Below are 23,236 nucleotides of genomic sequence, written 5' to 3' on the forward strand. Positions count from 1 at the left end.
AAGGTAATGATTCTATTTGGGTGATTGTGGATCGATTGACTAAGTCGGCGCATTTCTTGCCGATGAAGATTAATCACTCTTTAGAGAAGTTGGCAGAGTTGTATATTGAGGAGATAGTGAGGCTACATGGTATTCCATCCAGTATTGTGTCTGATAGAGATCCCAGATTTACTTTTAGATTTTGGGAAAGTTTGCAGAAAGCGTTGGGGACTAAGTTGAGGTTGAGTTCAGCTTATCATCCTCAGACTGATGGTCAGACTGAAAGAACTATCCAATCCTTGGAGGATTTGTTGAGAGCTTGTGTGTTGGAGCAGAGTGGTTCTTGGGATAGTTATTTGCCGTTGGTGGAGTTTACTTATAATAATAGTTTTCATGCTAGTATCGGTATGGCTCCATATGAAGCATTGTATGGGAGGAGGTGTAGAACTCCATTGTGTTGGTATGAATCAGGTGAGAGTGTTGTACTCGGACCTGAGATTGTGCAGCAGACGACTGAAAGGGTTAGGATGATTCAGGAGAAAATGAAGATTTCTCAGAGTCGTCAGAAGAGTTATCATGATAAGAGGAGAAAGGCACTTGAGTTCCAAGAGGGAGATCATGTGTTCTTGAGAGTTACTCCGACGACAGGTGTGGGTAGAGCTTTAAAGTCTAAAAAGCTTACTCCGAGGTTTGTGGGTCCGTATCAGATTTTGAAGAGGGTTGGGGAAGTGGCGTATCGGATAGCTTTACCGCCGTCGCTTTCTAATCTGCATGATGTGTTTCATATATCTCAGTTGAGAAAATATATTGCGGATCCTTCGCATGTTGTTCAGTTGGATGATATCCAGGTGAGGGATAATTTGACCGTTGAGGTGTTGCCAATTCGGATAGATGACCGAGAAGAGAAGACCCTGAGAGGTAAGAAGATTGCTCTAGTGAAAGTTGTTTGGGGAGGTCCAGCTGGTGAGAGCTTGACTTGGGAGCGTGAAGATCAGATGAAGGAGTCGTATCCGGCTCTATTTGCTTGAGGTATGTTTTCGAGGACGAAAACTTCTAAAGTGGGGGAGAGTTGTAACACCCCGAATATTGTTAGAGTAATTTAAATATTATTTTAATATGATTATTTGAAGGTAAAAAGAATTATTAATAATATTGGGAATTATTATTATTATAGATGTTATTTATTTTAATAATAATTAAATAAATAAAATAAATGGAATATGAAGAGTGGAAGGGTAAAAGTGGAATTGGATAAAAGAGGCCAAAGTGAGAACTCAGAGTTTTTCACGTGTTTTTGCCTCAGAGTCAGAGAAAGGGAGAAACGCTGAAGAGAAAGAGAAGGAAGAGGAAAAGGCCAAAGATTGCTCAGAACTTCCTTCAATCCAAAGAGGTAAGGGGTCTGAACCTTATTAAACGATAATATGCGAGCAATTTCATGATATATGTTGGATTGTTGATGAATTTTGGGGATTTTAGGGAGATTGGGAAAGTTGGGGTTTTGATGGAAATTCTCCGATCTGTGAGTTTTGTTGAGTTATATGCATTGTAATCGAAGTATGTTGTGTATATATGACTGTTAAGTGTTGATATTGGGTTGTTAGCTGTGGGGTATGAGTTATGGCGAGTAGAGAAGCAAAGCTGCGCTGGTTCCGTAGCAGATGGCTTCTGTTCGCGCGCGATTCGCGGCGCGAAGCCCAGTTCGCGGCGCGAACTGGGCAGGATTCAGAGGAGTTCTGTAACGCATCGTTCGCGGCGCGAACCCTGCTGCGCGGCGCGAACTGAAGCGAATTAATTGTTCGCGACGCGATCCTTCGTTCGCGGCGCGTCCTGGAGAAATGGAGGAGTTCGCGGCGCGTCCCTATGTTGGCGGCGCGAACTGTGCTGTGAAGCTAGTGTTGGTGAGTTTTTGAGTACGTTGAGTTGCGAGACTCTTAGTAAGTCGCTGTAATTGTATTATAAACAATTAACAGTGGTTATATGATTGTTGATGATGATGATGAGATGTTGAATTTACGTGTTTAGTTATAAATGTGTTATGTAACGATGTGATATCGTTGCAATGTTGTTGTTGTTTTGTTGAGTTGTATGTCATGCTATTAATGATGATGATAACATGACTATATGATGTTGTTGTTGCTATGTTGATTATGATGCATGTTTGGTGTGCATGCATTCATGAAAGGCCGATGCCTAGTGATGAACGGACTGAGTTCCAGTGATGTTGTTGACTCCGGGCTTGTTGAGAGGCTTGGTTCCTTGCGGGGAACTCGGATTCTATGGTGATGAATCTGGGAGTGGTGATCCTGTAGTTGGTCACAAAATGGGTATACCGAGTCGTGTTGAGTCATGCATGGGTGTGTGCATTGCATTTGATATGTGGTTTTGTTGATGTTCATAAGTATGTTGATTATGATGATTATGATGAGCTGTGTTGGCATATGTGAAATATATTTATGTTTATGTTTCTGTCGTTATATTATTATTTAATAATGTAATTCTCACCCCTTCTGCATGTGTTTATGTTCATCTATGATGAGCAATGTGCAGATAAAGAGGAGTAGCTATTGTTGAGGTTTGAAGAATAAGTGTAGAGTTATTCTACAGAGTCGAGTCAAATGCTCTGGTCATGTGACACCGGGGTTATGGGATTCGATAGATAATTGATTATTATTTACGTTGTTTATGATGACTAATATGTTGAGATGTTTTGTTGAGATAATGTTGAAACATTATTATGAATTGTTATATGATGAATGATAATATTTGTGTTGTTGTCCGCTGCGAAGTTTTAATAAAATAAATAATATGTTTTATGTTGTGATGCGATAAGTGTTATGTTGTAAGAAATGTAAACTCTTCTACATGTGGTACTCTGATAATCTATTTAAATATGTCGTTTGGGTAGAAGGGTGTTACACATCACGCCATTCTCATCAATTCTGAAGTCGCCGCCCTTATTCTGATTTATTAACACAAGTCGGTCAACCCATCCCACATCGGTCTTCTGACCCTCTATGATCTCTTCAAAAAGGTCATTCATCAGCTTCAACGTACCCAACTTCACGCTATTAGGGGTCTCTTCATATGATAAACTCATGTCTCTGAATTGCTCGATCAACTCTAGCTTTTGAACCATCAACATTGACATATGCAAAGAATTCCTACTAAATGCGTCAACTACAATGTTAGCCTTACCCGGATGGTAAGTCAAGTCAAAGTCATAATCTTTCAGAAACTCGAGCCACCTCTTCTGCCTCATATATAATTCCTTCTGATCAAATATATATTTCAAACTCTTGTGATCACTGAATAATTCAAATCTAGATCCAAATAGGAAGTGCCTCAAAATCTTCAACACAAATACCAATGTTGTCAACTCAAGATCACGCGTAGGACAATTCCTTTCATGGACTCTCTACTGCCTCGAAGTATAAGCCATACCATGATCATTCTGCATTAACACACCTCTCAGACCCATCTTTGAAGCATCACAATATACAATAAATGACTTACTTGGATTCAACAAAATCAAAACTGGAGCAGACGTCAACTTCTTCTTGAGTTCTTGGAAACTCTCATCACAATGCACATCCCAAACAAAGGCCTGACCCTTTCGAGATAACTGAGTCAACTACACTGCTAACTTCAAAAAAAAACTTCAATGAGCTTCTTGTAGTAACTAGCTAATCCAAGAAAACTTATAATCTCAGTGTCAGACTTCGGAGTATCCCATTCTAACACAATATCTATCTTCGATGGATTCATAGTTATACCACCACTAGAAATCACATGACTAAGGAAACTCACTTCTCTTAACTAGAACTCACACTTGGAAAACTTTGCGTACGACTGGTTCTCTTTAAATGTATGTAATACAATTCTCATATCTTCTAGTTGCTACTTTAATTCACCCAACTTTGAAATAGACATCCTATAAGGAGCCATCGACACCTAACTAGCATCAAGTACTAAGTCTATAGAAAACTCCACCTCGTGCTCTGACATCAATTCACTAATATCATCTAGGAACACTTCTGGAAAATCACTCACCACAGGTAGCTCGTCCAATACCGTGTTGGTCTCTGCCTTCAAAGAAGCCAATATCATAAACACTGCATCATTGTCCTTCACGAACTCATTCACTTGCTTAGCTGACACGAACAACTCATCACTATTATCAAACTCTGGAAATGAAGTGTCTTGGCAAAACAGTTGATATGAACATGATTGAACTCCAACCAGTTTATTCCAAGGATAACATCGAGATTCCTCAAAGGTAGACACATTAAATCCATACCAAAACTCTTACCATAGATATTAAGCGGACAATTCAAACAAACCCACAAAGTGATTATTGGACCTATAGTCGGGGTATCAACGATCATGTTCACATCTATAAAAGATAATTTCAAACCCAAATTCTCAACACAATCAAGCAAAACAAATGAATGTGTTGCACTCGTGTCAATAATAACAATCAAAGGGACTCCATTTATAAAACATGTATCCCAAATCAAATGGTCAGCACTAGTAGTCTCTGTCTCAATCAAAGCAAAGACTTTCCCTCCCGACTGTGCTTTCTTTGGCTTCTGACAATTGGTACTGATATGACCATTTTCGCCATTATTATAACAAATTGGCCAATCACTCCTACAATCCATAACATGGTGACCTGTCTTACCACACTTAAAGCACCTCAGAACATTATTCCTGCACTCATTAGCACGCTCGCCCGACTCGCCAAACTTGAAACACTTGACAGAAGCAGGGGTCCCTCCCCCACTTGGATTTTACTTATATGTAACCCTTTGCTTCACTTTGCCAACTGGAGCACTGCATGTTTTTTCCCTAAATTTATTCTTTCCCTTCCTATCATTAACACTCTTACAGTGAGAAGAACGAGCCCTGCAACCCTCATTATAAATCCTACACTTGTTCACTACAGTAAGAAACCTGTGAATCTCTTGGTATACTCAACAACCGTTCTCAAACTGCACCATTGTAATGAGGGGGGAACTTCACTTGTTCCTCAAACTTGGTGGCATACTCAACAACCGTCATATTTCCTTGCTTAAGCTCAAGAAATTCAATCTCTTTTTTGCTACACACATCTTCAGGAAAGTACTTGATCGCTCGACTGGGTGAGTCGAGAATGGGATACAAACTGCAAGTGCACAGTTCTATCGCGTAGTTTTAAAAGATATCGATCCCACAGGGACTTATGAATCGATATACCGTTATCTAAGGTTACTACGTAAATCTAAGGTGAAAATGTTTGATTGTTTGGGGAAAAGCTAAGATCTAAACTAATATCTAGATTAAATATCAATAAAACGGATATCGGTATGTAGTTCGTCAAAACTAGGGAATCAAGTCTTTGTCGGTTTCTTGGTTTTAAAATGAATCGTTTCGGTTAACTTCATTGGTTAAAGGTTCTATCTCAAACTCTCGCTCTGTTGAATAAACCATGATTTTATATTAATGTTGCTGTCACTTATAATTAAGTCAAAAACCATATTTTGAAAACAATAAAGTTGCAGAAACTCTTTTTAAGAAAATACTGACCGTTTTAAACACCCTTATCTCAAACTCTCGCTCTGTTGACTTAGGTTATATAATTAAATCCAAATGCTTAACTCTCGTCCTCACATCCAATCTTTAAAAATACTTTTTGGAAAAGGTCAGAATTTAATTAACTCTAAAACTTGCTCTCGCCCTGATCTAGAATTAATGCCTAACTTACACTGTCCAGTTAAAATCTCAAACTCTCGCTCTATTGATTTTAACTTCTTTATGTCTTTTACTTTTGTAAAAAATCTTGTTATTAAACCTGTAAGTTGAAACCGTAAAAAGATTGATTTTGATTTTAAGTTTAAATAGACCGACTCAGTCTTGATCCCTTATTCTGCTTACTTTACATACCGATACCTAGGCAAATTAGCCAGACATGCTAAATAAATAAGAATTTATATCATGCATAAACAGACTCATTCCAGGCAGGCAATATGAATAAACAATAGAATAAAACATTAAAAATTAAATAACAATTAAAGAACCTGAATGCGTAATACAATGGTCTTGAACACTCCACCACAAGCCGGTAGGATTTGTTCTTGGATTCTTCAATTAGACAGTAAATTAAATCAAGGAAATAAAACTGGAATATAACGTAAGGTTAAATCCGGTATAAAGTTGCACAATAGTTTCCGGTGTAGAAACTATTATGCGAAAAATATCTAAAAGCTAAAACTGGAAAGGTAAATTTGCAAGGGAAAAAGAATGTAAATCTTGCAAAAGAAATAAATAAAATAAACAATGCTAAGTTGCTGGAAAGGAAGAAAAATAAGCAAAGGCGTGAAAAGAAAATTTGGCAGAGCTTCGGCAAACTGAGCGTGCAAAAACTGAGCGTTTTTTAGGTTTGTGAGATGGCTATTTATAATAGCCTTGGTAACTGCATTCCGTTTCCCACGAGTCTTCAGCATGGCTAAATACACGGCGTGGGCATAGGACACGAACTCTCTCAACGTTCTTCTTCAATTCTTCTGAGAGCGTGACTTGCGCCAAAAAGCTAGTGGAATGGTGTGACCCTCGTCACACCATGTGTGACGCTCGTCACAGGGATGCTTCTAGTGTGACGCTCGTCACAACCCTTGTGACGCCCGTCACAGGCACAACGTGCGCTTTCTTTTGGGCTGGGCTTGGTCTTTGATATTTGTTTCCTTTTTACTCCTTTCTACACCTCCTTTTCTTCCCTTTTTCACTTTTGCTTCAAAATGGGTACCTGACATAAATAGAAAAGAAATACTGCATAATATCTGATAAAATGGGATAAATTAAAGTAAATGATAATATAATCTAATTGAATTAAGTCTTCAAATGTGATATAATTTCATGTTATCAAACTCCCCCATACTTAAATCTTTGCTTGTCCTCAAGCAAAATTCAGTATAGAACTTGTTAAAAGTTTTAGCCAGATGAAATTTCAAAGCACACATCAATTCGTACTAGGTTGCAAATGGATTTTTGTTTAGGAGGACTCGAGTTTAATCTTGACATCAACAACTACCGTTACAACTTAGATAACCCTACTTTATGCCAATCAGTTCAAGTACCCTATGATAGCTATCCTGGTTCCTTTAGTCTTATTTTACCCGTTTTCATTCTAGCGAAATCACATTAAGCCCTTTATCTTTTCGCGCACATAGTGGAGTAACCGGTTAGTGATTATGATCCGCTTTTAGCTAGAAGTTCTGGTACATAAGTCGGATAACTTCATTATTCAGTCCATTGCAAATTGCGGGGGATCGAACCGTAGTCCGCCCTACCGAGTTCAGTACCAGATTCCTACTGAACCAACTCATAATGGGTCTTTCGTATTGTGCTTTTGCATGATCTGCAACCTTTAGATTAAATGATCTGGTAAGGATCACCTAATTTAATTAGTGCATTTCTTGATATATTTATATATCTTAGGTTACTTTGGGGATCATTCACTTATATTCATCGGCCCTCCACGTAGTTTGCTATTAAGATGGTGCTGACTTCTGTATATACTACTTGGGGTTGCCATAGAACTAAAAGTTCAAGGAATCGGTATAATAGGTACTTATCCTGATCTAACATATTGAGGTTCTCAGAGCGTTGTTATGGTAATGATTTTGTTTTGATTTCACTCAAGTTTTATAAAGTAAGCAACCTTTATACTTATTGGGTGTGTTAAAATTTTTTTTGTTATGGCTCAAGAAAATTGAGGGGAATAGATAATAGAAAATTTTTCACACTTAGGAACTTAACTTAAAATAAATTTTTTTTTTTTTTTTTAGGGAAAAAAGGGAAATAACGATGAAGGGAGAGTACATACTTGAAAAATGAGAATGGAAAGAATATTGTTTCCCCCCCCATACTTAAACTAAACATTGTCCTCAATGTTTTAAGGGAAAGAAATACAAAATGGAAATGAAAAGAAAAGGAAATATAACTAAGGCTGCCTACCGCCTCTGGTTCTTGGACCTGGTGATCTTTGACGTATGTCTAAGTTGTCGAACCTGCTGAACAATTCAGTAAACCGCTGGTCGGTTATGGCATTCCGAGCATCCTGTTGCTGTTGCATTTGACGCATCATCTGCATCATCTCTGCATTCTGTGTCTGCATACCATCGATAGCATCCATAATGTCGTCGTTGGTCGCAGGCCTTCTTCGTCGACGACGTTGGGAGGATGGGCCGGCTGCATTACGGGAGGGTTGAGCGGGACTGATTGTTGTGTTGGCGGATGGTCACCTTGTTCCATTTCTTCAAACTCATCAGTTTGCTGGTTTGTTTGTGAAGGCTCGGTGGTTTCAGGAGCGCTAAGATCGTAGAGGTGGCGGTCGGGGTTTGTGACATCAGTTAGGGTGGTATTGGGTAGCACAACACTCGGGACTGCTTGGTTGTTCACCATAAGATAATAGCCTCCGCCTACTCTGTTTTTAATCAGGCGGCTAGAACGACAATAGCTGATATCCATAGACAGGGGAGGTAGGGATTCTAAAGTTTGGAGTCTATCCCCTAGGTTCAGGCCAAGTGCTATGGAGGTTATTAATCCACCAATTATAAAGGGTTGCCGGCCTCTAGCACATAAGGTGCGGATATGATGAAAGAGAAAGGAGGCGGCGTTTACCTGGGCTTGCGGTTCGAAGACGCACTAGAGGAAAAATAACTCCTTTGAGTTGACCTTACTGTTGTTTGGTCTACCAAAAACTGTGTTCTGTAAGATGCGGAGAAAGTAACGGATGGTGGGGTTATGGATGTGGGAGAGAAGGAGTTCTTCCCAGTTGTAGGTCTATATACCGGAAATTTTCTTAAAAAGGTCAAAAACGCCAACTGTGTTCCAGTTTAGGTCGGGAGGGATTCTGGGGTAGACTTGGCCTTCTGTGGTAAATTGTAGCATGGTACTCAATTGGTTTTGGGTTAGAGAGTACTCGGTGTTAAACATGCGGAAGGTTGCGGTACCGGTCAGAAATTCACCCTCACCGGCGGGAGTGGTGTAGTCATATGAACTTAAGAATTCTAAGGTTAGGGATGGGTAGGTGGGTTGGTTATGAGTGCAAAGGAAGGTTAAATCGGCTTTACGGAGCATCCACTCGATACCTTGGAGTAAGCCTAATTGTTGTAAACAAGTTAAATCGGGGTACCTGGTGGAAGCGACGCCTCGCTGCTGGAAGCACTCGAATTGCTCTTGCTGATAGTTGTCATCTCCGGATCGGAAGATGATATTTCCGAAATTTTGATTTCCCGCCATTGTGATGATTTTTGAAGGGATGATTTGGAAAGAAAAAGAAATGTATATTTGATATGAGAGAATTGTTTGTGGTGAATGAAGGAGGTTTTGGTAGGTATTTATAGGAGAAGGATTGGAAGGTAGAAAGAAAAAGTGGTTGAAGAGTAATTAAGTGTGGTAAACGAAAAAATGAATGGGGAAGGTAAAAATTAAAGTGTAACGTTCGTCTCCAACGGCTCCCTAACGTTCACATGTCTGAGGGGCGTTACGCTCGTCACAAGGCTGTGACGTTCGTAACAGGCGTTTTGCGTGCCGTTCGTCATGGAGTGTGTGACGCTCGTCACACAGTCCTTTTTGGCAAGGCTTCAGTAGCGCTTCACAGAATTACTTTGGTAGCGTATTTTAATGTTTCATTTTGCTTATGATCATTTTTAGTCTGCAGTTTTAATGTATTGTGCACGCTTACTTGCTTTGTATAATAATAATAATAGGTAACAACAGTAGAGCGTAATAGCCATTGCATAATAAAATTAACTAAACAGCTTCAATAAAAATGATCATAATGTATTACAGTGAAAGAAAACAATGAAATGAAATAGAAATAAACATGAATTCCAATAACATTAATGAAAAATCTAGCCTAAAACTAAATAACTTAGAGAGAAATAACTAAATTCCATCTATCTTCGGATCTCTGGCCGGAGGAGCAAAAGAGTTAACATGATGCCGTAACATACGTAACTGACTTGCCATGCTGCTCATGTATTCTAGGATTTCAAGTCTCAAGCTGTGGAAATCTTCCCTGAGGGCGTCTTGTTCTGACATCAAAGCTTCAATGACGGTTTTAATATCTATTCCTGGCATATGATATCGGAGATCAGGCATGGCTGATTCTTCGGTCAGGACAGGCTGAGGAGGAGGATCAATATCATAGTAGCCGGAAGGTGTCTGAGGGTCAGATTCAGCATGAGAGATATGGTCAACATAGTGCTCATAGTCATCACAAATCTCATAATCCTGGATGGATTCAGTGGATCCAGCAGGAGTTGGGGTTTCATTCAGGTTATAGAGCCAGTTCCTTTGATTGTGAACACTAGTTCTAGGATCGGGCATGGTGAATAGGCAGAGAACCTGGTTATCAATAATAAGCTCGAACTCATCAGACCCTATGTTTGCTATAAACATAGTGTTGAAGAGGAAAGGTGTACTCATAGTAGTAATGCCACAAAAAGGGCTAAGGTCAAGCATAGGCTGACGTAATCCAATAGCATTACCTATCATAGTGATCAAACCGCCTATTCTAATGGGTGCTCGCTCATCCTGGATAAGGTGGTCCAAATTAGCTAACATAAAAGTAGCACCGTTTACTGGACGGTTCTGGGAAGCACAAAATATGATGAAGAGTTCATCACGTGAAACTGAAGTACTATTTGGCTTCTTCCCAAATAAAGTGTGGGTCAGGATCTTATGGAAATAGCGAAAAGCCGGGTTATGTATGTTTCCAGAGAGAAACTCATGTTCCTCGGGCTCATCATTTCCAGTCAGCTTACCCCAAAAGTGTTCAAGCTCTCTATATTCAAAAAGTTCTTCCTGGCTTACAGTGAATGTATCAAAGGAGGTAGGAAAACCCAAAGGTTGGTGAAGTCTCTAATATTAAATTGGTACTCCATATTGAACATTCTGAACTGGATAAAACCTCTGCTAATTCCTTTTCCATGGCTAGGTAGATAGATTAATGAACTAAGGAATTCTAGTGTGAGTCTCCGGTAGGTGGTGAAATGTCTCAGGATAGGGGAGGTCTCCCATCCTATCTGATTCAGCAAAAACAGGACACTCTGTCTCAGTCCAAGGGCAGTCATAGCCCAATCATCAGCATATAAACTAGGTAGCATCTCTCTAGCGGCTAGTTCTTCAAACTTTCGTTTCTGAGCCATTCCTCTGAACTTGATACCCATACGATCAGAATGTCCCATCTGGTTAGTGTTAGCTAGAGAAAAGAAACATGAGTTTAAGTCAGGTTTGGCCAAATGCCGAAAGAGAAAAGAATTATTATATATATATATATATATATATATATATATATATATATATATATATTTTTTTTTTTTTTTTTTTTCTTTTTGAATAAATCAATAATGAATACTAAATAGAAATTAAAAGAAATAATTAAGAGAAAATAGGGAATTGATAATAATAATAGAATAATAAAATAACAAATTAATTTGTGGGTTGTCTCCCACTAAGCGCTTTGTTTAAATGTCGCAAGCTCGACAAAAAACTGTTAAATATAGTCTATGAGTCCTGGGGGCGTTTCGTCTAAGTGTAGAATCTGCGAATCCTCGTTGGTTTCCGCATAGTGATAATGTTTCAGACGTTGCCCGTTTACGGTGAACGGTTCTGTAGATTGTCCTTTTATTTCTACCGCTCCACTGGGAAAGATTTTGGTGATATGAAAAGGTCCTGACCATCTGGATCGTAGTTTTCCCGGGAATAACTTTAGTCTAGAGTTAAATAAAAGTACTGCGTCGCCTTGCTTGAAGATTTTCCTTGATATACGCTTGTCATGCCATTGTTTTGTTCTTTCTTTATAGATTTTGGCATTTTCATAGGCGTCTCTTCTGAGTTCCTCTAATTCGTTTATGTCAAGGATTCTCTTTTCACCGGCGGCTTTATAATTCAAATTTAAATTTCTAATAGCCCAATAGGCTTTATGTTCTAATTCTACCGGGAGGTGACAGGATTTTCCATAAATGAGCTTAAATGGGGTCGTCCCTATGGGAGTTTTATAAGCAGTTCGGTATGCCCATAAAGCTTCTGGTAATTTCAATGACCAATCTTTCCTTGAAGTGGCGACCGTTTTTTCTAGTATTTGCTTGATTTCTCTATTAGATACTTCCACTTGTCCACTGGTTTGAGGGTGGTAAGGTGTTGCTATCCTATGTCTCACTCCATATTTAAGTAGTAGTTTTTCGAGTACCTTGGATATAAAGTTTGATCCACCATCACTGACTACTATTCTTGGGATGCCAAATCTCGGAAATATTATATTTTTAAAGAGTCTAGTTACTACTCGGGTGTCATTTGTTGGAGAAGCTATAGCTTCGATCCATTTTGATACGTAGTCAACTGCCACGAGTATGTATTTGTTACCGAAAGAGGATGGGAAAGGTCCCATGAAGTCTATCCCCCACACGTCAAAAATCTCTACTTCCAAAATACCTTTTTGTGGCATCTCGTCACGTCTAGATATGTTTCCCGTGCGTTGACATCTGTCACACTCCTTAATAGCCGCATGTACGTCCTTCCATATAGTTGGCCAATAAAAGCCAGCTTGTAGGATTTTAGAGCAGGTCTTGGATGTACTTGTGTGTCCGCCATAAGGCGCAGAGTGACAGTGTTGGATTATATTTTCTACCTCTTCTTCGGCTTTACATCGACGGAAAATACCATCGGGGCCTCTTTTGAAAAGTAAGGGATCATCCCAGTAATAGTGTTTTATGTCGTGGAAGAATCGTTTCTTCTGCTGGTAAGATAAAGTAGGTGGAACTATTCCGGCAGCTAAATAATTGACTAGATCAGCGTACCATGGTATGACAGATATAGCTAAGGTGGTTTCTACTTGCATGTCGGAGTTGTTCTCTTCCAAAGTAGCTATGAGTTTATCATACGAGAAATCATCATTAATGGATGTTCTTTCTGGTTCAAGGTTCTCAAGTCTAGAGAGATGGTCTGCTACTACGTTTTCAGTTCCTTTCTTGTCCTTGATTTCTAAGTCGAATTCTTGCAGTAACAAGATCCATCTTAGGAGTCTAGGTTTAGCATCTTTTTTTGTTAAAAGGTACCTGATAGCAGCGTGATCAGTGTAAACTATTATTTTGGCTCCTACCAGGTAAGAACGAAATTTATCTAGCGCAAATACCACTGCTAGGAGTTCTTTCTCGGTTGTGGCATAATTCATCTGTGCTTCATCCAGGGTTCTGCTAGCGTAATATATAACGTGAAGCTTTTTATCCTTTCTTTGTCCTAAAACAGCACCTACAGCATAATCACTGGCATCGCACATTATTTCGAATGGTTCATTCCAGTCTGGTGTCTGCATAATGGGTGCGGAGATCAATGCTTGTTTAAGAGTTTGAAATGCTTTTAAACAGTTATCGTCGAATATGAATTCAGCATCTTTCATCAACAGTCCGGTTAAGGGTTTAGTTATCTTAGAGAAGTCTTTGATGAATCGTCGGTAAAAACCGGCGTGTCCTAAAAAGCTTCGTACTTCTCTCACAGTTCTTGGGGGTTGAAGATTTTCGATTACCTCTATTTTGGCTTTGTCTACTTCAATTCCTCTGTTCGAGATGATGTGTCCTAAAACAATGCCTTCTTGTACCATAAAGTGGCACTTTTCCCAATTAAGTACTAAGTTTACTTTTACACATCGTTCCAGAACTCTTTCCAGGTTTTCAAGGCATTCTTCGAAACTTTGTCCGTATACAGAAAAGTCATCCATAAATACTTCCATGATGTTTTCGAGAAAGTCGGCGAATATTGCCATCATGCATCTTTGAAAAGTTGCAGGGGCATTACACAGACCAAACGGCATTCGTCTATACGCGAAGGTACCAAAAGGGCATGTGAATGTTGTCTTTTCCTGGTCATCAGGGTGAATTGGTATTTGAAAGAAGCCTGAATAACCGTCTAAATAACAGAAGTGTGAATGTTTAGCTAATCGTTCTAACATCTGGTCAATGAATGGTAAAGGGAAATGATCTTTTCGGGTTGCTTTGTTTAGTTTCCTATAATCAATGCACATTCTCCATCCCGATTCGATTCGTTTAGTTATAGTTTCTCCTTTTTCGTTTTCAATAACGGTTATGCCTCCTTTCTTTGGTACAACGTGTACAGGACTAACCCATTTGCTATCAGATATAGGATATATAATACCTGCTTCTAATAACTTGGTTATTTCTTTCTTTACTACCTCACTTAGGATCGGATTCAGTCTTCTCTGGTGTTCCCTAGAGGTTTTACAGTTTTCTTCTAACATGATGCGGTGCATACAAATAGAAGGGCTTATTCCTTTGAGATCGGTGATGTGGTATCCTAGTGCGGTTGGATATTTTCTTAAGATATGTAGGAGTTTTTCTGTTTCGAGTCTTCCTAGATCTGCATTAACTATCACAGGTCGTTCAAGTTCTAAGTCTAGGAATTCATATCTCAGATTTTTGGGAAGTGTTTTCAAATCAGGGTTGGTTTGTTAAGACACTGCGTAGGATCCGGTGTTATTGCTAGGCATTGTTTAGATTTGTCCTCTAAAAGATAGTCTGATGATTTGTCTTCTCCTGACTCTGCTTCTTTTATGCATTCATCGATGATATCCATGAAGTAACATGTATCTTCTATTGCAGGTGCTTTCAAGAATTGGGAAAGAATGAATTCAATTTTCTCTTCACCTACTTCGAAGGTGAGTCGTCCTCGTTTTACGTCTATGATTGCACCGGCAGTTGCTAAGAATGGTCTTCCTAGTATAATAGGTGTCGTATCATCTTCTCTAATGTCCATAATTGTGAAGTCAGTGGGAATGTAAAACTGACCTATGCGTACGGGAACGTTTTCAAGGATTCCTACAGGATATTTGATGGAACGATCTGCTAATTGCACAGACATTTTGGTTAGTCTTAATTCTCCCATTTCCAGTTTCTTACATATGGATAAAGGCATAACGCTAATTCCGGCTCCTAAATCGCATAAGGCTTTGTCGATGACAAATTTTCCTATGTGACAGGGTATAGAGAAACTACCCGGATCCTTGAGTTTAGGGGGCATGTTTTGGATTATAGCGCTACATTCGGCAGGGAGTGTAACGGTTTCGCTATCCTCAAGTTTCCTCTTATTAGAAAGAATTTCTTTTAAGAATTTAGCATATGAGGGCATCTGCGTGATAGCTTCGGTAAACGGAATTGTAACGTTTAATTGTTTAAGGAGATCAACAAATTTTCTAAATTGGCCTACATCTTTGGTTTTAACAAGCCTTTGAGGGTAAGGTATAGGTGGTTTGTAAGGTGGTGGAGGTACATAAGGTTCCTTCTTTTCTAGGGTTTCCTTATTACTCTCTTCCTTTTCCTTAGGTTCACTTTCCTCAGTAGATTTCTTAGGGTTTTGGTTTCCTATCCTTGGGTCAGACGGTCCTTCCACTTCCGTTCCACTTCTCAATATAATTGCATGAGCTTGGCTTCTCGGATTGGGTTGGGGCTGTCCAGGGAATGTACCAGTTGGTGCAGCGGTAGGTGCTTGTTGTTGAGCTACTTGAGATATTTGCGTTTCTAGCATTTTGTTATGGGTAGCCAGGGCATCTACTTTGCTTGCTAGTTGTTTAAGTTGTTCGCCAGTGTGTATGTTCTGGTTTAAGAAATCTTTATTGGTTTGTTGTTGGGAAGCTATAAAGTTTTCCATCATGATTTCCAAGTTGGATTTTCTAGGGGTATTATTGTTAGGATTCGGTTTCTGATATCCTGGAGATATAGATGGGGCTTGATTTGGAGACTGTCCAGGTGCGTATAAAGCATTATTACTCTTATATGAGAAGTTTGGATGGTTCTTCCAATTTGGGTTATAGGTATTCGAATAGGGGCTTCCTTGAGCATAGTTTACTTGCTCTGCTTGGATTCCAGTCAAGAGTTGACATTCCGCAGGAGTGTGGCCTTGGATTCCACAGACCTCGCAATTCTGAGTTGTAGCAACCACGGCGGCTGGAGGTGATACGTTTAAACTTTCAATTTTCTGGACCAAAGCATCCACTTTTGCATTGACGTGATCAAGGTTACTTATCTCGTACATGCCAGTTTTCGGTTGAGGTTTTTCCACCGTTGTTCGTTCGGTTCCCCACTGATAGTGGTTTTGGGCCATGCTCTCGATAAGTTGGTAAGCATCAGCGTAAGGTTTGTTCATTAGTGCACCACCTGCAGCGGCGTCTATTGTTAACCTTGTATTGTATAAGAGACCATTATAAAATGTGTGAATTACTAACCAGTCTTCCAAACCATGGTGTGGGCAAAGTCTCATCATGTCTTTGTATCTTTCCCATGCTTCGAAAAGAGACTCGTTGTCTTTCTGTTTAAATCCGTTTATCTGGGCTCTTAACATAGCTGTTTTGCTTGGCGGAAAATATCGGGCAAGAAAAACTTTCTTCAACTCGTTCCATGTGGTGACTGAGTTGGAAGGAAGAGATTGAAGCCATCTTCTAGCGCTATCTCTTAATGAGAAAGGAAAAAGACGAAGTCGAATCGCCTCTGAAGTGACACCATTAGCTTTAACAGTATCAGCGTATTGAACAAATACGGATAAATGAAGGTTTGGATCTTCGGTAAGATTTCCAGAGAATTGGTTCTGTTGCACAGCCTGCAACAACGAAGGTTTAAGTTCAAAGTTGTTTGCTTCGATTGCGGGCGGAGCAATACTTGAATGCGGTTCATCTTGCGATGGAGCGGCGTAATCTCTAAGAGCACGAGATGGTTCTGCCATCTCGGTTAAAGAAGGAAAAATGTTTTTGAAATCTGGAAGGTTTATAGGAGGGAGATTGTTTTCAGCACGATATTCCCGAATTCGTCGTAAGACTCGGAGATATAGTTCGATATCGTTGATTCGTAAATAGAGCGGTTCGCCTTGAGAGCGAGTGCGTGGCATACAAATCAACGAAAGAAAGAAAATAGAAGAAAAAGAAACCTTAGTCTCTACAGCGTAACGGAAGAGTTACGATATCGATTGAATAAAATTCCCCGGCAACGGCGCCAAAAACTTGATCGCTCGACTGGGTGAGTCGAGAATGGGATACAAACTGCAAGTGCACAGTTCTATCGCGTAGTTTTAAAAGATATCGATCCCACAGGGACTTATGAATCGATATACCGTTATCTAAGCTTACTACGTAAATCTAAGGTGAAAATGTTTGATTGTTTGGGGAAAAGCTAAGATCTAAACTAATATCTAGATTAAATATCAATAAACGGATATCGGTATGTAGTTCGTCAAAACTAGGGAATCAAGTCTTTGTCGGTTTCTTGGTTTTAAAATGAATCGTTTCGGTTAACTTCATTGGTTAAAGGTTCTATCTCAAACTCTCGCTCTGTTGAATAAACCATGATTTTATATTAATGTTGCTGTCACTTATAATTAAGTCAAAAACCATATTTTGAAAACAATAAAGTTGCAGAAACTCTTTTTAAGAAAATACTGACCGTTTTAAACACCCTTATCTCAAACTCTCGCTCTGTTGACTTAGGTTATATAATTAAATCCAAATGCTTAACTCTCGTCCTCACATCCAATCTTTAAAAATACTTTTTGAAAAGGTCAGAATTTAATTAACTCTAAAACTTGCTCTCGCCCTGATCTAGAATTAATGCCTAACTTACACTGTCCAGTTAAAATCTCAAACTCTCGCTCTATTGATTTTAACTTCTTTATGTCTTTTACTTTTGTAAAAAATCTTGTTATTAAACCTGTAAGTTGAAACCGTAAAAAGATTGATTTTGATTTTAAGTTTAAATAGACCGACTCAGTCTTGATCCCTTATTCTGCTTACTTTACATACCGATACCTAGGCAAATTAGCCAGACATGCTAAATAAATAAAATTTATATCATGCATAAACAGACTCATTCCAGGCAGGCAATATGAATAAACAATAGAATAAAACATTAAAAATTAAATAGCAATTAAAGAACCTGAATGCGTAATACAATGGTCTTGAACACTCCACCACAAGCCGGTAGGATTTGTTCTTGGATTCTTCAATTAGACAGTAAATTAAATCAAGGAAATAAAACTGGAATATAACGTAAGGTTAAATCCGGTATAAAGTTGCACAATAGTTTCCGGTGTAGAAACTATTATGCGAAAAATATCTAAAAGCTAAAACTGGAAAGGTAAATTTGCAAGGGAAAAAGAATGTAAATCTTGCAAAAGAAATAAATAAAATAAACAATGCTAAGTTGCTGGAAAGGAAGAAAAATAAGCAAAGGCGTGAAAAGAAAATTTGGCAGAGCTTCGGCAAACTGAGCGTTTTTTAGGTTTGTGAGATGGCTATTTATAATAGCCTTGGTAACTGCATTCCGTTTCCAACGAGTCTTCAGCATGGCTAAATACACGGCGTGGGCATAGGACACGAACTCTCTCAACGTTCTTCTTCAATTCTTCTGAGAGCGTGACTTGCGCCAAAAAGCTAGTGGAATGGTGTGACGCTCGTCACACCATGTGTGACGCTCGTCACAGGGATGCTTCTAGTGTGACGCTCGTCACAACCCTTGTGACGCCCGTCACAGGCACAACGTGCGCTTTCTTTTGGGCTGGGCTTGGTCTTTGATATTTGTTTCCTTTTTACTCCTTTCTACACCTCCTTTTCTTCCCTTTTTCACTTTTGCTTCAAAATGGGTACCTGACATAAATAGAAAAGAAATACTGCATAATATCTGATAAAATGGGATAAATTAAAGTAAATGATAATATAATCTAATTGAATTAAGTCTTCAAATGTGATATAATTTCATGTTATCAGTACTTCTCAAGGAATTGCACCCTGAGCATAACCTAAGTGATCTCAACACCAACAGTTTCTAGTTTCTGGCGAGTGTTATCCCACCAGTCCTCAGCTTCCTCAAACAACATGTTAGTACCAAACAACACCTTATGCTCTTCAGTGCATGTCATTACTCGAAAGATCTTCTCGATCTCTTTGAGTCACACCTGATCACCCTCCGGATCATACCTGCCCTTGAGTGTCGACAAATTATTCCTCTGAAATTTTCCCAAACCACAAAACTCATCACCTGCATGATTCTACTTCTCGTGTAGTGCCCTAGCTACTGAATCTAAAGCATCAGCAATAACGTGATCATATCTTCCAACCATTATGCACATCATCAGATAAACATTACAAGAAATAATGCATCGATAGTGTACACCCACATGTCGCATACCAGGGACTCGACTACATTACAAAACTTTATCGGACATAACGACCCGCTCTGATACCACCAATGCAACACCCTTCTAAACCTCACAAATGATTATCAGATATTTTAATTAAAATCACAACCACAAGCATGCCAGACATATCTCAAATGCATCATGCTCCATAACACAGGATACAACAAAAACATTTGAATGCACACTTTTTCAGTTAGGATGTTTACACGACATCCAAATCATCTGGTACTATCACAACATAATCATAATTAAAGCAATTAAAAACCATATTGCACTCATACCAATTAGTCTCAACTTCAACTTTCGTAACAAATAAAAGAGTTTAAATAAATCAGCTCGACAACTACATCGGTTGTAATATTTCAACATAAACATGACATAAGAAGTTAAACAAGCATTCCCAACCCGATGTTACATAATTAGAGCAAGACACTTCTAATTAAATGATAAACTAAAAAGTAACTCCATAAGCTAGCTTTCACTCACTTCCTCGAGATCCACTCCTAAGTATCCGTGCGGTGTCCATGTAAAGGCAACATTCAAACATTAGGGGTGAGGATTCAATTAAATAATAAAATAGTATAAAATGTAAAATATAGCACAACATCTACACAATCATGCACAATAACATATCATATTCTCACACCCAAGTCATCATCAAAATTATACACAATAACATCTCATTTATCATCAACATCATACACAACAACATTATCATCACACATAGTCATATTCCACACATACATTTCATTCATGATATGCGACTCATAACAATGATAACGACTCATATGCATGTGGTACCATTCATGAATACTCAAGTTCATCTCGCTCCTGATTCCTACCATAGGACCAAAGCACACCAAATCATTACCACCACCATAGGTAACACTTCACTGATTCTCACCTGAAACCGGTTACTCGCTCCCGATACCCACCATAGGACTAGAACACACCAAAACTGGAGTGAAGCCCGTACACCATGATGCATGACTCTAAAAAAATGCATTATCACAACAAGGTTCACCAAAAGGATCCCCATACACGCCATTTATGCGTCAAATCATTCATCATGCACAACAATCAATTTATGTTACAACGTCAATAACATCAACAAATAACAACAACTCATCAAATATGATCCTATAAGCGTTCATTCATGTCACTTCACCAAAACAACAACATATCATTGTATAAACATAACAATTCACTAACCAATCATACAAGTCATCACAAACATCTTTGCAATAGATAATTGACTACTGGGAGTGCAACTTAGAATTAGGAAGTATAAAAACATTTTTAAATGAGTTAGAAAAGGTTTCATGCATGAAAAACAAGTTTTTATGGGAAAAACAATATATGTGTCGACACTTACGTTCTATAAGTTGACACATAGAAGAATTTTTTTCTATGTGTCTACACATACGAGTTACAGGTCGGTTCATGTACCTTATTTTTAAAGCCTATAGCTTCTATTTGATATGCCGACTGCATGTGCGACTCATGAACTATACATGTTGACTCATTATTTTTTTTGTCTAAAAATCTGTTTTTAATCATCCAAACATTACCTTATGCAACAATTACTTATTTTACGAAAATCTATGATATTAATCCCAATTCCTATTACTATCACACTCTAAACGAATCTATTATTTCATGGTTTCATGGATCAACAACACATTACAACAATATCATCATATTCATCATCTCTAAATCATCAAATTTCCATCAAATTCAACATGATTCTTTCAATTCAAGCACATCACAACAACAACATATCAATACACATGGTTATAATTCATATCATTACATATAAAAATAGAATTATCATCATCAATAAAAATAGAATAACAAACTCTATGGAAGGTTATGAGTCCCTGCACTCTAGCCTTCTATCATACCCCATTATTATTGAAACAATTTCTCACCTTTTCCTCAATCCTTAGCAAAAAGTTATAGTTTTGATGTGTTATTCCTTCCTAAAGCTTCAAGTCCCAACCTCTTGCCATTGTCTTTTTTCTCTCTCTTTTCCCGAATTTGTATGATCCGAAAAAAACTCTAACCTAGACTATTTTTAATTTAAATAGTTAGGTTCTCATCTTTCTAAAATTAGAACGTAACCCCATCACTAATTCCCTCTTACTCATTGCTCCCTCATATTCCTTTAAAATTCCACTTTTGACCCAAAGTCCCTATTTTTTTTCAATTAATTAAATAATCAATTAATCATTATTATTTTAATTATCTAAAATAATTCTAAATTATTCTAGATTAATCATATGGCCACAACCCCTTAATTATTCTCCCATCTCAAAGACTCATATACCCTATAATCATATTTCTAGAATTCAACAAAATAATCAACAATTGCACCGACACACAAAGAATTATAATAATTTAATTAATTCAGACAAAACTAAAAACTAGAGTGTCACATTTGTGACACCGATAGTGTTCATTGTCCCTATCATACTAACAGTCGTAGTAACTGGTGGTTCAGAGTTTGAAGTATCATTTCAGGCTCGAGAACTGTTCTTTGGGTTTGTCATTACTGTCAAAGTCCTACCACTCCTCAAACGAGTGTGACCCGGGATATTAAAAACCTTACCACTCCTCAATTGCATACGTTAACAAACATTGGAAATGATAACAAAATAAATACTACGATGATTTCTTCAAAAGAGAATAATAATTTTCACATAAAACATGCGTGTCCTACTGGGCGTACCAGTTTGTTCGCATGTGTTTTTAGTGAACAATCACGAGTTTGAAAGTGTTTGAGATTAACTCGAAAAATCTCGGGATCGGTTTTGTGCGAAAACTTTTACCTTAACGTAAGTGTAATACATAACTCCAAATGTCTGGTTGCATGCAGTGTGAAAGTAGACTTTAAAAACAACAAAACTTAAATTAAAGAAAATATAACTTGAAATAAACAACGTTAAATGAAATGCAGTAAATGACAAGAATAAAAGTTGTTTCAATTAAGGAACATAAAAATGTACAAAGAAAAAGGGAGACGGGCTCACATAATTGGTCACAATCTGTTTCGCTCCTTGGCTTGGGTACTCCAGTTCTATAGAGAATGTATATGAAAATTTACGATCATTGTTACAACACATGAGTCTTCTATATATACTAAACTAAGAATAACTAATTGCCTTCGACAGTTTACATCTAAAGAAATTGACATGCCATTCGAATACCTGCAACTTCTGTTCCAACATCTTGCCACGTCGTTAAGAATTTGAAACTGCTGAAACCATTATCCACGCTCTCTAACTACTCAGAGACTAGTAGTTGCTTGCTCGTCGAAGGTAGTTACTGAAAGCATTGAGTCTCTTTTATATTTAGTTTTCTCAATCTTCTAAATATTTAGAGTCTGTCGGAAGGCCCCTCCTCGACATGATGTCGAGTAGTTACTCAAGTATGTTCCCGAGATGATCGCTCGACTGTGTGAGTCGAGAATGGGATACAAACTGCAAGTGCACAGTTCTATCGCGTAGTTTTAAAAGATATCGATCCCACAGGGACTTATGAATCGATATACCGTTATCTAAAGTCACTACGTAAATCTAAGGTGAAAATGTTTGATTGTTTGGGGAAAAACTAAGAGCTAAACTAATATCTAGGTTGAATATCAATAAAACGGATATCGGTATGTAGTTCGTCAAAACTAGGGAATCAATTCCTTGTCGGTCTCTCGGTTTTAAAATAAATCGTTTCGATTAACTTTATTGGTTAAAGGTTTTATCTCAAACTCTCGCTCTGTTGAAGAAACCATGATCTTATATTAATGTAGCTGTCACTTATAATTAAGTCAAAAATCATATTTTGAAAACAATAAAGTTGCAGAAACTCCTTTTAAGAAAATACTGACCGTTTTAAACACCCTTATCTCAAACTTTCGCTCTGTTGACTTAGGTTATACAATTAAATCTAAATGCTTAACTCTCGTCCTCACATTCAATCTTTAAAAATACTTTTTGGAAAAAGTCAGAATTTAATTAATTCTAAAACT

General features: G+C 38.1%; 1 pseudogene; it reads left to right on the forward strand.

Annotated features, from left to right (window-relative positions):
* The first annotated feature begins 16,264 nt into the window (after window positions 1–16,264).
* On the forward strand, window positions 16,265–16,364 carry LOC127077283 (uncharacterized; annotated as a pseudogene).
* The last annotated feature ends 6,872 nt before the right edge of the window (window positions 16,365–23,236 follow it).

This window comes from Lathyrus oleraceus, chromosome 4 (genome assembly GCF_024323335.1).
Source record: "Lathyrus oleraceus cultivar Zhongwan6 chromosome 4, CAAS_Psat_ZW6_1.0, whole genome shotgun sequence".
Classification (NCBI taxonomy): domain Eukaryota; kingdom Viridiplantae; phylum Streptophyta; class Magnoliopsida; order Fabales; family Fabaceae; genus Lathyrus; species Lathyrus oleraceus.